The 14,832-nt window shown below is 47.9% G+C and overlaps 1 protein-coding gene and 1 long non-coding RNA gene across 2 annotated transcripts in view; one reads left to right on the top strand and one right to left on the bottom strand.

Annotated features, from left to right (window-relative positions):
• Positions 1-11,200: 11,200 nt before the first annotated feature.
• LOC131898444 (uncharacterized) lies at positions 11,201-12,239 on the bottom strand. Its single transcript, XR_009375926.1, has 2 exons — positions 11,902-12,239; positions 11,201-11,377 (listed from the first exon to the last, which is right to left on the bottom strand). It is a non-coding gene; the product is annotated as an uncharacterized LOC131898444 (long non-coding RNA).
• A 30-nt stretch (positions 12,240-12,269) lies between these two features.
• Positions 12,270-14,832, top strand: part of Rabgef1 (RAB guanine nucleotide exchange factor 1) — a 50,147-nt gene continuing 47,584 nt past the window's right edge. Inside the window, exon 1 of the mRNA XM_059248817.1 lies at positions 12,270-12,350. The gene's annotated coding sequence lies outside the window, so the exon portion shown is untranslated. The remainder of the gene's footprint in view (positions 12,351-14,832) is intronic.

Genomic DNA, 14,832 nt, shown 5'->3' on the forward strand with positions numbered 1-14,832 from the left:
TCTGGCTGTCTTGGACTAGCTCTGTAGACCAGGCTGGCCTTGAACTCACAGAGATCCTCCTTCCTCTGTATCCAGAGTGCTGGGATCAAAGGTGTGCACCACCACCACTTGGCCAAAACTCTGACTTTTTATTATTATTATTATTATTTAACATGATTTTCTTATTGCATCTTTGGGGATTTCACATCATGCATCCTAATTCTGCTCACCCCCTAGGCCCTCCATATCCTCCCCTCCCCCTGCAGCACCCCCTCAAAAGAAAATCAAACACAAAATCAAGCAAACAAACAAAAACAAAAAGACACACACCCCTTCACTTCTCTTTCCCACCTCTTCATTTGTCCTGGTTGCATTGGGAACTGAGGTGTGTCACACAGTATTCCCTTTTGTTCAGTCAGCTTTACCTGGTATGGTTCAAGGCCTCTGGAAACCCTGACTCTTAACTGAAAGGAAACCTTAAGCTCAGAACATTAAAGGGCCTCTCAATTCTTAGCCCTTTTTGTTTTTCTCTTTCTCTTTTGAAGCAGGCTCTCGTGGAGCCCAATATGATCTTCACCTTGGTATTCCACTGCTGAGTTCTGGGGTCCCCTGTGGGTTCCACCTTGACATTAATTGATTGTCCTTGTGCCTGTGAGGTAGAGGAAGGCCTTGCTCCTGGGACAGTGAGTTCAGGATGACCTCCACGGTGTGACGGCTTGCTGGCTGGGCCCTAGGTCTGGGAAAGCCTGAGCAAGTGGAGCTGCAGCCCTGCATGTACACACTGGGCATTTCAACATGTGTGCGTGGGGCGGGTGTAACCAGGATATGGCCTCTCTTCCGGGGACCTGTGGTGTTGGGAGAGTTGAGCTCTATGCTCAGTTGCTCCAGGTCTGGCTTTGGCTCATGGCCCTTAGACTCAGGATTTCTACACAAAGGGGTGAACCTTTGGCTTTGTGAACGTGTCTTCTGAACTGATTTACGTACCAGTTCATTTTTGGTTGTATTTACAGCAGGATCCCTTAAAGCTTTTGTATCCTTTGCTTCCTGTCTTGTTCTTGAGCTTTTCTCTCTCTCTCTCTCTCCTCATCTCCCTCCCCTTCCTTCTTCCCATTTCCTTCTCTGTTTCTGCTTGATTGGTTGTTTTGTTGTTTGAGATAGGTGCTTACTGTGTAGCCCAGGCTAGCCTCCGACTTGCAACAATCCTCCTGCCTCTGGGATGACAGGCACGCACTATCATCCTCTCACACAACTTCTAAACAAAGGCCACATGTGAGTCGGATGCTGATGAAGGCAGTTGTTAACCTGTGACGGCTGCTTCTTCCCAGTCACCTTGGGAGTGTTCGCATTCGCTGTGAGCTTACGCGCTTCATTTCTTCCTTAGGTGAATGCCCGCTTCTAAATCTAGGAAACCGACAGTGCTACTGTAGAATTCATGCCGTGGGGTTACCTACCAGTTCCAGGAGCCAGAATTGTACTTCCTCTTCCAAAATCTCACACTCCCCAACATAAAATAACAGCCAGAGTAGCCTTTGGATTGGGGCAGTCCTTTTTTTTTTTTTTTTTTTTTCCCCAAGACAGGGTTTCTCTGTGTAGCTTTGGTGCCTGTCTGGGATCTCGCTCTGTAGACCAGGTTGGCCTCAGACTCACAGAGATCCACCTGGCTCTGCCTCCCGAGTGCTGGGATTAAAGGTGTGCACCACCACTGCCCAGCTTGGATCAGGGCAGCTTAACTACTGAGCTGCAAGGATTTTTGCCCCAACACAGTTGTTCTGAAAAAGCATCCAAAGTTCCTGGAATCCACCTGTGTCAGCTTCTGTTTTGCAAAAACAGGGGGTGGAGAGAGGGTTCATCAGCGAATTGTGCTCTCCCAGAGGACTTGAGTTTGGTCCTTAGCACAGATGTCAGGCAGATCACCACCACCTGTGACTCCAGCTTCAGGGGGTCTGATCTCGGGTACCAGCCTCTATGGGCCCCTGCATTCACATGTACATATCCACACTCAGATGGATGAATGAATGAATGAATGAAAAACTAAAAGCTACCAGAGATAATCAACTTAGAGAAAAGATTGATTTTGAGACTGTGATGGAGCAAAACAATTCACCACAAGGTTGGGAATGAGAAGAGATCAGGGCCCTATAATCTGCTTTGAAGGCATGCCCCTCCAATGATCTAGAACAGTTGGTTCTCAACTTGTGGGTCTCGACCCCTTTGGGGGGCAGGACGGGGAGCTGAACGACCCTTTCACAGGGGTCGCTTAAGACCATTGGAAAACACAGATATTTACATTATGATTCATAACAGTAGCAAAATTACAGTTATGAAGTAACAACGAAAATACTTTTATGGTTAAGGGGTCACCAAAACATGAGGAACTGTATTAAAGGGTCCTAGCGTTAGGAAAGTTGAGAAGCACTGCCCTAAAACTTCCTGATAGGCCCCCTGCCTCTGAGAGGCTCTGTCACCACTCAGTAGTGCCAAGCTGGGGACAGGGTCTCATGTTTTGTTCCTGAGACAGGGCCTCTTGTCTCCCGGCTGGCTTTGAACCCTTGGGATTGAATGCTCTCCTTGCTCCAGCCTTTAGAGAAAGCAGGATTATGGTTGCAGGCCACATGCCCAGCCAGGGACCATGCCTGCCTCCTACAGTCACTAACACACATCTAAGGTCCAAGGCGTATCATTAAAACTCTCCTCCCACCTGCCACCAAATGGAAACAGGGCTTTTGTGTACCAGGGGAACATCCAGCCAACTGTGTGAAAGACTTGGAACCATCTCGAAACACTTCATATTTGAGGCTGGAAACTGGAAGGAGATGCCATCCAAATTTTCTAGTGTTTTCTGCCCTCTACATTATGATTCATCCATCCACAGAGCATGACTTAGACAATTCTCCTAATATGTTATAGCCTGTGATTTGAGTTTGAGTTTGAGTTTTTTGTGTTTTTTAATTATTTTATTTATTTATTTTGAGCTGGTCTCATGTAGCCTAGCCTGACCTCAAACTTGCTGTATAGCCAAGAGTAGCTTTGAACTCCTGATATTCCTGCCTCCATTTCCCAGGTATTGGGATTAAAAGTATGTGTCACTGTATCTTGCTTTATTTTATTATATTTATTTGTGTTGAGACAGGTTCATCTTGTTCCCTGACTGGTTTGGAACTCATGGCAATCCTCCTGCTTCAGCCTCCTGAGTGCTGGAATTACAGTTACGAGCCATCATGCTTCACCATTAATTTAGTTTTAGACAGGGTCTCATATATCCCAGGTGGGGCTTGAACTCACTGTGTAGCCAAGGATGATCATTAACTCCTAATCTTTCGGGGCAGTGGTGGTGCACACCTTTAAAAGGTAGGTGGATCTCTGTGAGTTTGAGGCCAGCCTGGTCTACAGAGCGAGTTCCAGGAAACTTGTCTGAAAACAACAACAACAAAACCCCCCAAACTCCTAAGCTTCCTACCTCTGCTTCCTTCCTGGATTACAGACATGTAGCACCTTGTCTAGTTTATACCGTGCTGGGGATGGAACACAAGGCTTTGTGAATGATAGGTGAGCACTACTAGGTCGAAGCAGCAGTCTTCCCCCACCCTCCCCACTCCCCCCACCCCGACCCCTTTTAAACTCTTTTTGGAGACTTCTCATTATGTAGCCTAGGCTAACCTCCCACTAGCTGAGACTGCAGGCCTGTGCCTCCACACACATCTGGACCCTGATGCCATTGTGTTTTGTTTTTACTTTAGTCAGTGGGGGGTGACACACTCGTGTCATAGCACATGGAGGTCCAGGGACAGCCTGAAGTCAGTTCAGCATCTTGGGGGTTCTCTCACTGGCCCTGCTACAATTTCTTAAATAGACCTCTACATTCTGCCATTCTGTACTATGTATGTATGTGAAGCGGTGTTCTCAGCACTGAGGATTATTATAAAATCAAAGTAGTAACTCTGTAAAACCACTGGAGATGCTCCATGTCCCGCAGCATCAAGTATTCAGCTAAGATTTAGTTCTTTATCCATCTCACTAGAACACAAATTTGCCTTCATCTTTTATAAGTGATAAAATTGTATATCTACACCAGAGAATTCTAAAATGCAGTCTTTTATGATTTGTTTTCAGTAAATGTTTGACTTGTCTCCCTACTTCATATACCCATATGCCCAGTCATATAAAAAGGTCAAGGCCCACCCTTAGGGCTCAGGACTGAGAGTTTAAAATCCTTGCCCTAGGGTTGGCCTAGAGATCAAGGGAAGAATTCCTTTCTCCCTCCAAATCTGAGGTCCAGCTCTTGTTGGAGAAGTCATAGCCATGGCTTACAGAGTGGCAGAGGAGTCCTCGGATGCTTGCTTGGGGCGCTTCAGAATAAACCCACGGGAGAAGAGTACTGGTTGAAGAGGCTGGGCAGCATGTGCTGCAGGCGCCGGCGCTGGACTCTGCAAGCCCAAGAAGGTAAAGAAATGCCTGTCCTCTTCCGTGGCCCGCCAGCGCCCACTACCGACAAAGAGGAATATCACTTTTTTAAAAATCGAAAGGGCTCCCGTTTCTCTGATTCCATTGCCCTCCTCTTGAAAAGGCAGTGAGAGGTGAATTTGCAGCTGAGAGTCAACCGGTTGATAACTATCACATTTCTATGTTGATTGACCCAGCTTTATAATCCTGCCTAAGGCTGCTTTGAATGACGTATTCACATTATCTGTTAAATATTACTACTCACATGTCTACTTAAGAGTGGGCGCTCGTGGTGGCACACGCCTTTAATCCCAGCACTCGGGAGGCAGAGGCAGGCGGATCTCTGCGAATTCGAGGCCAGCCTGGGCTACAGAGTGAGTTCCAGGAAAGGCACAAAGCTACACAGAGAAACCCTGTCTCGGAAAAAAAAAAAAAAGTGTGGGCGCTCTTTACTCCTCTCTGCCGCACACATCTTCATCAGTTTCCCCAATCTCAGGTTGCACCGTCCACCAAAGCCGGCAAAACCCTGGAAGTCATCTTTCTTCCTACAATAGCCCATTGTTGAGCACGGGCATCTCCAACCTGTATCTTGAATCCATGTTGTCGCCTGAAATTTTTCAGCTGTTGCTACAGACACCTCTTGGTTTAGCTGAGCTCCCAGATGCTTCCTGAATCCACTCCCTTTCTCACTTCTGCAGCCAAATACCTGCCAGGAACACCTTACAGGAGGAATCATTTACTGTCTCATCTCGGGGAAAGTTTAGTTCATCAGCATAGAGGGCTGAGGGGCTTGCTGTGTAGTCGTAGCTGGCCTGAAGTCTATACAGACCAGGCTAGCCTTAAACCTGCAGTGATCCTCCTGCCTCTACTCCTGGACCCCCACATGCTGGGATCACAGATGTACGCTATCATGCCTGACTCCAGGTATTTTTTTTTTCTCTTCTTTTTAGGGGGTGGGGGTTGAGACAGGGTTTCTCTATGTAGCCCTGGCTGTCCTGGAACTCGCTCTGTAGACCAGGCTGGCCTTGAACTTACAGAGGTCCACCTGCCTCTGCCTCCCGAGTGCTGGGATTAAAGGCATGCACCACCACCACATGGCTTTTATTTTCTTTTTAAAAGTATTTTTATGCATTGGAGTGTTTTGTGTGCATGTGTGTCTATGTACTACATGTGCACCTTGAACATGCAGAAGCCAGAAAGGCTGTTTGGTTCCCAGCACCCACATGAAGGCCAACAACTTTCTATAACTCCTGTTTCAGAGGACCTGACACCCTCTTCTGCCCTCCACGGATGCCAGGCGGTACACATAAATACACACATGCCATTCCCAGGAGGGCCAAAGGTGCTGGGAACTAAACCCGGGTCTTCAGCAAGAACAAGAACTCTTAATCACTGGCCCATCTTTTCAGCCATGGTCCTCCCAAAGGTTCTGGTATGACTTTGAATTTCCCTAGTTCACCCCCAAGAACCCTGAGAACTCTGCTCCTCAGCAGTCTATCTTCATACGGCTGCACTTCCACTAAATGATCCAACCAGCTTGTAGACATGATACAGAAAAGCCTCAGGCCGATTCCCAGTTCCACACCTTGCCTAGCAAATGGTATTTCCTCACCTGAATCTGGAGTCTTCCTTTATTTTACCATCACCTCTTATAAACGAAAGAGTACCCTAAAACTGACACTTGAGTCCTCTCCACCGTGTCCCCTCCCTCACAGCACTGAGAGAGACAGGGCTGACATAATACAAATGTATCTGAAGGGGAAGTCAAAGGAAGGGCTAGGGAAGCCTCGACTTCTAGTAGACGCTTGTTCAGTTCTGAGGCCACAAGAAGCAGGAGTTTGTGTTCTGAGAGCGGACCCGGGAAGACCACTAGGGAACCTGATAATCCATCATCCACACTTGAGGTTTTGCTGGTCTGAGGGCCACGTCCCAAAAATACAGTGTCAAAGCCCTGGAGTAACGTGTGCAGAATTACTCCAGACCTAACTGAGCTGGCCTGTGAGGGTGTGTCCCTCTACATAGCTGTGTGCCTTACAAGGGTGATCTCAGGATAGGAGCAGGGATTACTAGTTAGGTACTGAGAAATAAAGAGCTGGGGCCAAATCTAAAATATTAAAGAATCAGCTTTGGTGTCATGCGGACAAGAAGCAAAACTTCAGTGGCCCACTCTGAATTCTGTTCCCTTACTTCCTGAGTCCCTGAATTCTGGCTTTGGGAGAAATAGTACACTGTACTGAACACAATATACGATGCCAACACAGCCAAGGACAGGCCTTGAGCCATGTGTGGTGGCCCGTCCATGCCTGTAACCCCAAGAGGCTGTGTGTGGAGGCTGGAGGATCAGAAGTTTATAGTCAATCTCTGCTATATAATGAGCTTCGGGCCAGCCTGGGATATTAGAGATACTGTCTCAAAAAAAAAAAAAAATGCTTGAGAGTGTGCTGTGGGGTCCCTTCTTCAGTATAATAGCTGTCCATAAATTATCCGAGCTACTGTAAGTATTCCTAATTAAACACAGTGGTTCAGCAGGGCAGGCTTGGGTGGGACGGTTTCCTTGGTCTGTTGTCTGTGCCCTATCTGTGGTGAATAGACATTTGTTCATGCCTTCCTAGGCGAAGTCATGAAACCAACTCTGTATTACCTTCTTTCCCAAGATAATTCTCTATCCCCTTCCCTCCTACCCAACTTGTGTTTTAGACCAACACAGAATTGGGAGGAAAAAAGGAAGCCTGTGGATACAAGTGTAAGATGAAACAAGAAAATGTGGACTTTCAGACATTGTAATCACACCAATGACAAGATGGGGTAGGGGGCTGGAGAGGTGGCTCATTGGTTAAGAGCACTGGCTACTCCACCAGAGGCCCCAGGTTTGATTCCCAGCTGCTCACAACCATCTATAACCCCAGTCCCAGAGAATCTGATGCCCTCTTCTGGCCTTTGATGGCACTGCATGCATGTGGAACAGACTCATATGATGGCAAAACACCCATAAATATTAAATTTAAAAAATAGACCGGGCAATGGAAGTTTATGAGCACATCGAGATTAATAATTTTTGGTACTAAGCCAGTGTTTTAACTAAGATATGAGATAGTAACTTAGTAACAGGTTTCCATCCATGACTGGAGCAGAAAGTACTCAGCATGATCATTTCCCCTTTAAATCAATAAGCAACATCAAAACTGGCAGAGGAATGATAAAAGCATGATGGGTAGATTGTTCCACTAACGGCCTCAATGAGTCAGAACTTCCAGGGTCCACGCTCCAGCTAGTTCCTTCCCATGCTGACCTTGGACTTGTCCACTTACCGCCCTTCCTTCCTTCCTAGAGTCTTATTTTGCAGTCAAGGCTGGACTCTAACTCACAATTCTCCCGCGTCAGCCACCTGAGTATTACCAGCTTGTGTTAAGGTGGCCAGCCCCCAAATGCAAATTTCCCCATTGCATTATTTCCCCTTCCCTATATCCTTTTCTCGCACATCAGCTAATGTAAATTTCTTTGTTGACTCCACCACCTAGAATTTAACAGGGTTTTTGTTTACTTTTTTTTTTTTTTAAGACATGGTTTCTCTGTGTAGCCCTGGCTGTCCTGGATCTCTCTCTGTAGACCAGACTGGCCTTGAACTCACAGAGATCCTCCTGAATCTGCCTCCCAAGTGCTGGGACCAAAGGCTTGTGCCACCATGCCCAGCCTATTTTTAATTTTAAAATAAAATTGTTTAATTTGAGAAAGGGTTTCACAATTTCTCTGGCTGTCCTGGAAATTTCCAGGTAGACCAGGCTGGCTTCAGACTCCCAGAACTCCTCCTGCCTCTTCCCCGAGTGCTCAGAGTAAAGGTGTTTACCGCCATGCCCAGCTGTTTTTAAGAAGGTCATTACATTTATGTGTGTGTGTGTGTGTGTGTGTGTGTGTGTGTGTGTGTGTGTGCATGAGTGTGTGCTTGCACATGTGCATGCCATGTCACACGCATGGAGGTCAGAGGACAACCTGCAGGAGTCAGTTCTCTCCTAGCGTCCGGGTCTCAGGGATTGAACTCAGGTCACCAGGCTTGGTTGAGTGTGTTTACCAAGTTAACCATCTCACTGACCTGTCCCCTAGAATGTAACTCCTCAGCAAAGGTACCTTTGTTTTACAATCTGTCCAACAACAGGCACTGAAGGAAAAGCTGCAGAGGGAGTCCAGGAATCCCCACTTGGTAAATGATTGGCCTGAAAGCAGGGATGGCAGCTCAGGCTGGTGTTTGGTGACCGCACTCAGATCCACCACACCTGGCATATTGAGCCTGTGGACACAGAACAGCACTCACTCCAAATGTGAGTGACCACGGCCCTCCCAGCACTTTCAGATGGTCCCAGATGATGCACTCACCATGGTAGTGGTTAGATGAACATTGTTTTTTTAAAAAAGATATGGTCTCATGTAGAGAAGACTGGCCTCAGACTCACTGTGTAGCTGATGATGAACTTCCGATCCTCCTGCCTCGGCCTCCCATGTACTGGGATTAAAGGCATGCACCATGATATGTGAACTTTTCAGGGTCACTGAGTAAATCATACACGAATGCATTTGCCAAACACATTGGTGGGGACACCGGGTAGGGAGTTAGAGCAAAGTGGGGGAAATCTCTGCTTTAGGCTTCGGACGCTGTCTGTTTACATTCTCAGCTTTTGGATGGGTGGAAGCTATGTTTGGCATGTACGAATACATTCCAAAGATTTTACCCGATGGTCAAAAGGACATTAAGTCAGAGACAGAGTGAGTCAGACATGACTACTAAGCAGTCCTAGAGACAGTCTGAGATACGGATCTACAACATTCCAACTCTCCAAAAATCAGTCTACAGAATCTTTAACCCAAGTGTGGCTTTTAGAAAATGTCACAAGGCAGACAACATTGGTCTGTCGCCTCTAACATCCCTGCAATGGGAATTGAAAGTAGGTTCTGCCTATAGGGACAGCTGACCTGAGCTCGTGGGAGCTCATGGACTCTGGACCAACATTTAGGGAGTCTGCATGAGACTGACCTAGGCCCTCTGCATGTGTGCGGGGATAGTTGTGTAGCTTGGGTCTCTGTAATGCTCCTAGCAGTGAGATCAGGACCTGTCCCTGGTGCTTAGCTGGCTTTTGGAAACCTGTTCTCCATGCTGGATTACTTTGCCCAGCCTTGACACAAGGGCAGGAGCTCGGTCCTACCTCAACTTGATGTGCCATGCTTTGTTCAAGCACATGGGAGGTCTGCCCCTTTCTGAATGGAGATGGAGGAGTGGATGGGGAGGGGGGTAGATGGGAAGCAAGGGTGGGAGGTGGGGGAAGGAAGGAGAGGAGGGAGAGGAAACTGGTATGTAAAATGAATGAAAAAAATGTTACTTAAATTTAAAAAAAAAGAAAGTAGTTGTTTGTGCCTCCACTAGTAATGCTGTATAACACTGGCTAACTTATTTAACTTTTAGGTGTCAATTATACTCAGATTATTTATTTATTTATTTATTTATACTCAGATTATTTATTTATTTATTTATTTATTTATTTATTTATTTATTTATTTATTTTATCCTGAGGCTTGAACCTAGAGCCTCTGGGGGCAGGAGCTAGCCTTCTATAGACGGAGGGAAGGAAAAGGGCCTGTGGTGAAAACACATATTGCAATGAAAATGCACCTAAGGTTTTAAAGAACATTAAGAGTCCAAGCAGCAGCCAGGCAGTCGTGGCGCACGCCTTTAATCCCAGAACTTGGGAGGCAGAGCCAGGCAGATCTCTGAGTTCGAGGCTAGCCTGGTCTACACAGAGAAACTGTCTCAAAAAACAAACAAAACAAAAGAGAGAGAGAAAGAGTTCTAGCAAGCCAAAACACTAGTGATGAGAAACAAAGAAGCTTGAAGTCAAGTGTGAGAAAACCAAGGGACCCGATGAAACAAGGTCAGTGTGGGTTGGCCTGCTGGATGCTAGGCATTATTGCTTTTTCTTTTTCTTTGGTTTTTTGAGACAGGGTTTCTCTGTGTAGCCCTGGCTGTCCTAGAACTTGCTCTGTAGACCAGGCTGGCTTCGAACTCAGAGATCCACCTGCCTCTCCCTCCCGAGTGCTGGGATTAAAGGTGTGCACCACCATTGCTTGGCCTGCCCCTTTTCCCCTCTCTCTGATTATAGCAGACTGAATTGTAGGATGGCTTCCAACAACCCTGCCCTCTCTCACTGATGCCAAAAGTGTTACTTTTCTTCTGTAGTAAACAGGGAGTCTCCCTCAGTTTTCCTTTTTTAAACTTTTTAAAATTACGACTATTGTGTGTGGATGCATGTGCCACACTTGTATGGACGTCAGAGGATAACTCTGTGAGTTGGTTCTCTCCTTACACCCTTATGCCAGTTCCAGGATTTGGACTCAGGTTGTGAAGCTTGAGCCCTTTACTCACCAAGCCATCTCTTTGGCCCTCTTTTTTTTAACTTGTAATCCTCTTAAATAAAACTTGCCTTTACTTTACTCCTATAAGTGCCCCTGTCTTTAAACTTCATAGACCTTAAACATCCAGCGTGGAGCCATTTTCCAGGCCAATCTGACCATGTCTGGCGTCCTAGGTCCTTGTGTCAAATACAACTAGACCATCAGGATCCCTTACACTCAAAATTCCTGCATCATCCACATGTGCCCTGGCGAGGAAGCTATACCTACAGCTTTCATTTCACTTTTTTTTTTTTTTTTGAGACAGGGTTACAGTGTAGCCCATGCTGTCATCCTCCTGCCTCAGCCTCCAAGTGTTCAGATTAGAGTAATACGCCACCACACCTGGCCTTTTTCACCTTTTAAATTTTCAGACAGGTTCTAAGTCACCCAGGCCAAGAAACACCAGGGATGAGAAATCTTGATCCTCCTGTCTCCACTTTCCCAGTACTGGGGTTACAGCCTGGTTGCTTTTTGGACTAATTCCCTTCAGGTTCAAACTCGAATCCTTTTAAAGTTCTGAGATCTGTGAAGGCAAACTGGGAGTGTCAGTTCTGTGGGCCACCTGCCCAGGTGACCAGGTTCTTCCTAGAGGTGAACAAGAATTGAATGCCCAGGGACAAAAAAGTAGACTCGCTGGACAGTGGTGGCGCACGCCTTTAATCCCAGCACTCAGGAGGCAGAGCCAGGCGGATCTCTGTGAGTTCGAGGCCGGCCTGGTCTACAAAGTGAGATCCAGGACAGGCACCAAAACGACATGGAGAAACCCTGTCTTGGAAAAAAAAAAAGTAAAGGCTCAGAAAAGGTGAACACAGGCATTAATTGAGACAGAAAAAAAGCATTCGGGAAGGGTGGTTTTTCCAGAGCTGGGAGACTGTCTAATAGTTCAGGGTTGATCATTTGTAGAGTTCATGGGCTCTCTCATTTTTTTCTTTCTCTATTCATTCTTCCTCTTTATCTCCTCCCCCCGGATGGTTCTTGGCCCGGGGAGATAACAAAGGCGGTGAGGTGGCTTCTCAACTGTAAAGTGGGATTGTTATCTATCTTTACCGACCAGCAGCCACGCGTTATCTCTCCCTGCGACCTCTCTTCTGACGACCTATTCCTGCTAATCCTCGGGGCTTCTTGTCGCCCTCAGGCTAGTGCAAGCAGAAGCTGAAAGCATGGAGTGAGGAAGGACGGGGGGACAGAGCGGCTTCTCTCGAGTCGCGGACACGCCAGCGATGGCCTGAGGGTCACTCGGTGTGCCGAGCTCCCGAGCCCGGACCCTACAGCCTTTCCCGTGGTCAACCTCCCGAGCGTAGGGTACCTTTTCCGGCCGGCAGCCTCGAAACCCCGGAAATCCGAAGCGTCGCGGAAGTGACGCAACACGCAGGCCGACGCGCGCGTGCTCGTGGTGCCGGGGGCGGGGCGTGCGGGGGCAGGGGCGGGGCAGGGAAGCCGACTGACTGAAGCGGCGCTGGGAGCGGCTGTCGGACGCCGGCGGAGCCGCGGACCAGGTTCGGAGGGACGGGGGGCCCACGGAGGCGCGTTCACCGCTCGGAGCGGGGTGGCGGCGGTGGCGTCCGGCCCGCGCGCTGACCCGGGGCCGCTCCGTTCCGCCTCTGAGGCGGGCGGGCGCGGAGGGCCAGGCCGCCAGAGCTCCGCGCTCGGCCTCTCTCTCCGCCTCGGCCGAGTTCTCCGCAGCTCGGCGGGACTCGGGCTCCCGGGAGGACGCGATGCCGGGTCGTCCGCTGCCGCTCCGGTCCCGTCCGAGTCCCGAGTTGTGGTTGCGGCCGGGAGGGTCACGTTCGGACCCCGCGTGGGTCTCGGGGATGGATGGTGCGGGCTGCTGTGGGCGCGGGGTTTTGAAATACTTCTGCCGGGCGGTAGTGGCCAAGGTTATGGGTGTCTCTGAATGAGAAGTCCTGGAGCTGAGGCAGGAGGATGGCCGCGAGTTTGAGGCCAGCCTCCGCCACATAGCAAGACCTTTTTATGGGGAGGGGAAAAAAGTAAAGGTAGCCCCTGATGCCGAGATGTCTAGGAGAAGAGCTGAGGGGATGTCCCTCCATCCATCCCCTCGCGGAAGTTGACTCCGAAGAGGGAAGCGCCTTGGAGACTAGGTCACGGGCAGCTGGCTGTGTCTCAGAGCTGGTGACCAATCCCTGTGGTTGGGAAATGTGTGGCTGGATGCGGTAGGCTCTGTCCGCCTGTGGAGTTTAGATGTGACATTTTGGCAGGAGAAGTTTACAGCAGTCACCTGGTTTTGTGTGAAAAAGAGTTTTTCTCCCCCTCTTGGAAGTTAACTGTTGGGCCTTTTAACCTGCAAACTTAAAATTACTTTTAAAAGAAAGACCCGATTAGTCACCCACTTCGGTCATCTCAGTGTTTGGGAACTGAGGCAGGAACCGACTTGGGAGTTCGACATGAACATCAACAAGGGCTGCCTAGTGAGTTTGAGACCAGCCTTGGCTATAGAGTGAAATTCTACACACACACCCCGCCCCCAGTCGCAGTTAAAAGAAGAGTCCCAAATAAAATTGTCTTGTCAAGAAACTTGCCACTTAGTATGACTGACTTTGAGGTTTGCATGTGCTAGATAGAGGCTGTTAAACTGAGCTACATCCCCAGCTCCCATTCATCCTTTACGGATTACTGTTCGGGGGATTATTTATTTATTTTGGTTGTGTATTTATATTTGTTTCTTTGGAAGGGAACGGGGTCTCATCATGTAGCCCTGGCTGGCCTGGAATTCCATATGTAGACCAGACAGGACTCTGAACTTGGAGCGATCTTCCTGCCTGTGCCTCTCAAGTACTGGGATTGCTGGCGTGGGCCACTGATTTCTGTCTTTTTCTTTTGGTGTGTGTGTTCACAGTGTGTGACTATAGAGGCCAGAGGCTAGCTGGTGTTGGATATCTTCTTCAGTTTTTTACTAACCTTGGATTTTGAGACGGGACCTCTCAGTGAACCTGGAGCTGTGTTTGGCTAGACCCCATAGCAGGCCAGCAAGCTACAGATATCTCTCAGTCTCTGCCTCCACATGCTGGGGTTACAGACGAAGTTCTCTCTCTCTCTCTCTCTCTCTCTCTCTCTCTCTCTCTCTCTCTCTCTCTCTCTCTCTCTCTCTCTCTCTGTGTGTGTGTGTGTGTGTGTACTGGGGATCTGAACTCAGGTTCTCATGCTTGTGTGGCAAGTGCTTTGCAGATTTAGCTGTCTTCCCAGCCCCGCTTTTTGCTTTTGATGAAATGAAGTTGGAATTGGTTAAGAAACAGTTTTCTTATAGGTTTAGGCACAGGTGTTAAGGGAGAGGGAGAGACACTTAAAAGGACAGTACACCTTCAAGACACAGGTGTGGACGGCTCAAGAGAGTCTCCAAGATTTATTGTTTTGTTTTGTTTTTCAAGACAGGGTTTCTCTGTAGCCCTGGCTGTCCTGAACTTGCTTTGTAGATCAGGCTGGCCTTGAACTCAGAGATCTGCCTGCCTCTGCCTCCTGAGTGCTGGGATTAAAGGTGTGCTCCACCACCTGTTGATTTACTGATTCTTAATCAGGGAGTTAAGATGAAGTCAGGATTTGAATTTTTACTTGCTTAGAAAAAAATTGGACTAGAGACTTGGCTCAGTGCTTAAGGGAATCTGGCTGCTCTTGCAAGGGACCCTGGTTTGGTTCCCAGCACCCACATGGTGGTTCATAACTGTCTGCAACTCCAGATCCTGGGATTTTATGTCCTTCTCTGGCCTCCAGGGCACCTGGCACACACATGGTGCATATGCATGCATGCAAGCAAATACTCATACATGAAGATTAATAAATCTTTTTTTTTTTTTAAATCACAGAGGTGAACAGTAATAATACTTTAAGGTATAGAGTGCTTGCCTAGTTTGCACCAAGGCCCTGGATTCTATCCCCAGCACTACAAAGAAACAGAAATAACACAAATATTTCAATATAATTCTATCATGATGTATGTTGCACAGAGCTCTGAGGACTAGAACACAG

Source organism: Peromyscus eremicus, chromosome 23 (genome assembly GCF_949786415.1).
Source record: "Peromyscus eremicus chromosome 23, PerEre_H2_v1, whole genome shotgun sequence".
In the NCBI taxonomy this organism is placed as follows: domain Eukaryota; kingdom Metazoa; phylum Chordata; class Mammalia; order Rodentia; family Cricetidae; genus Peromyscus; species Peromyscus eremicus.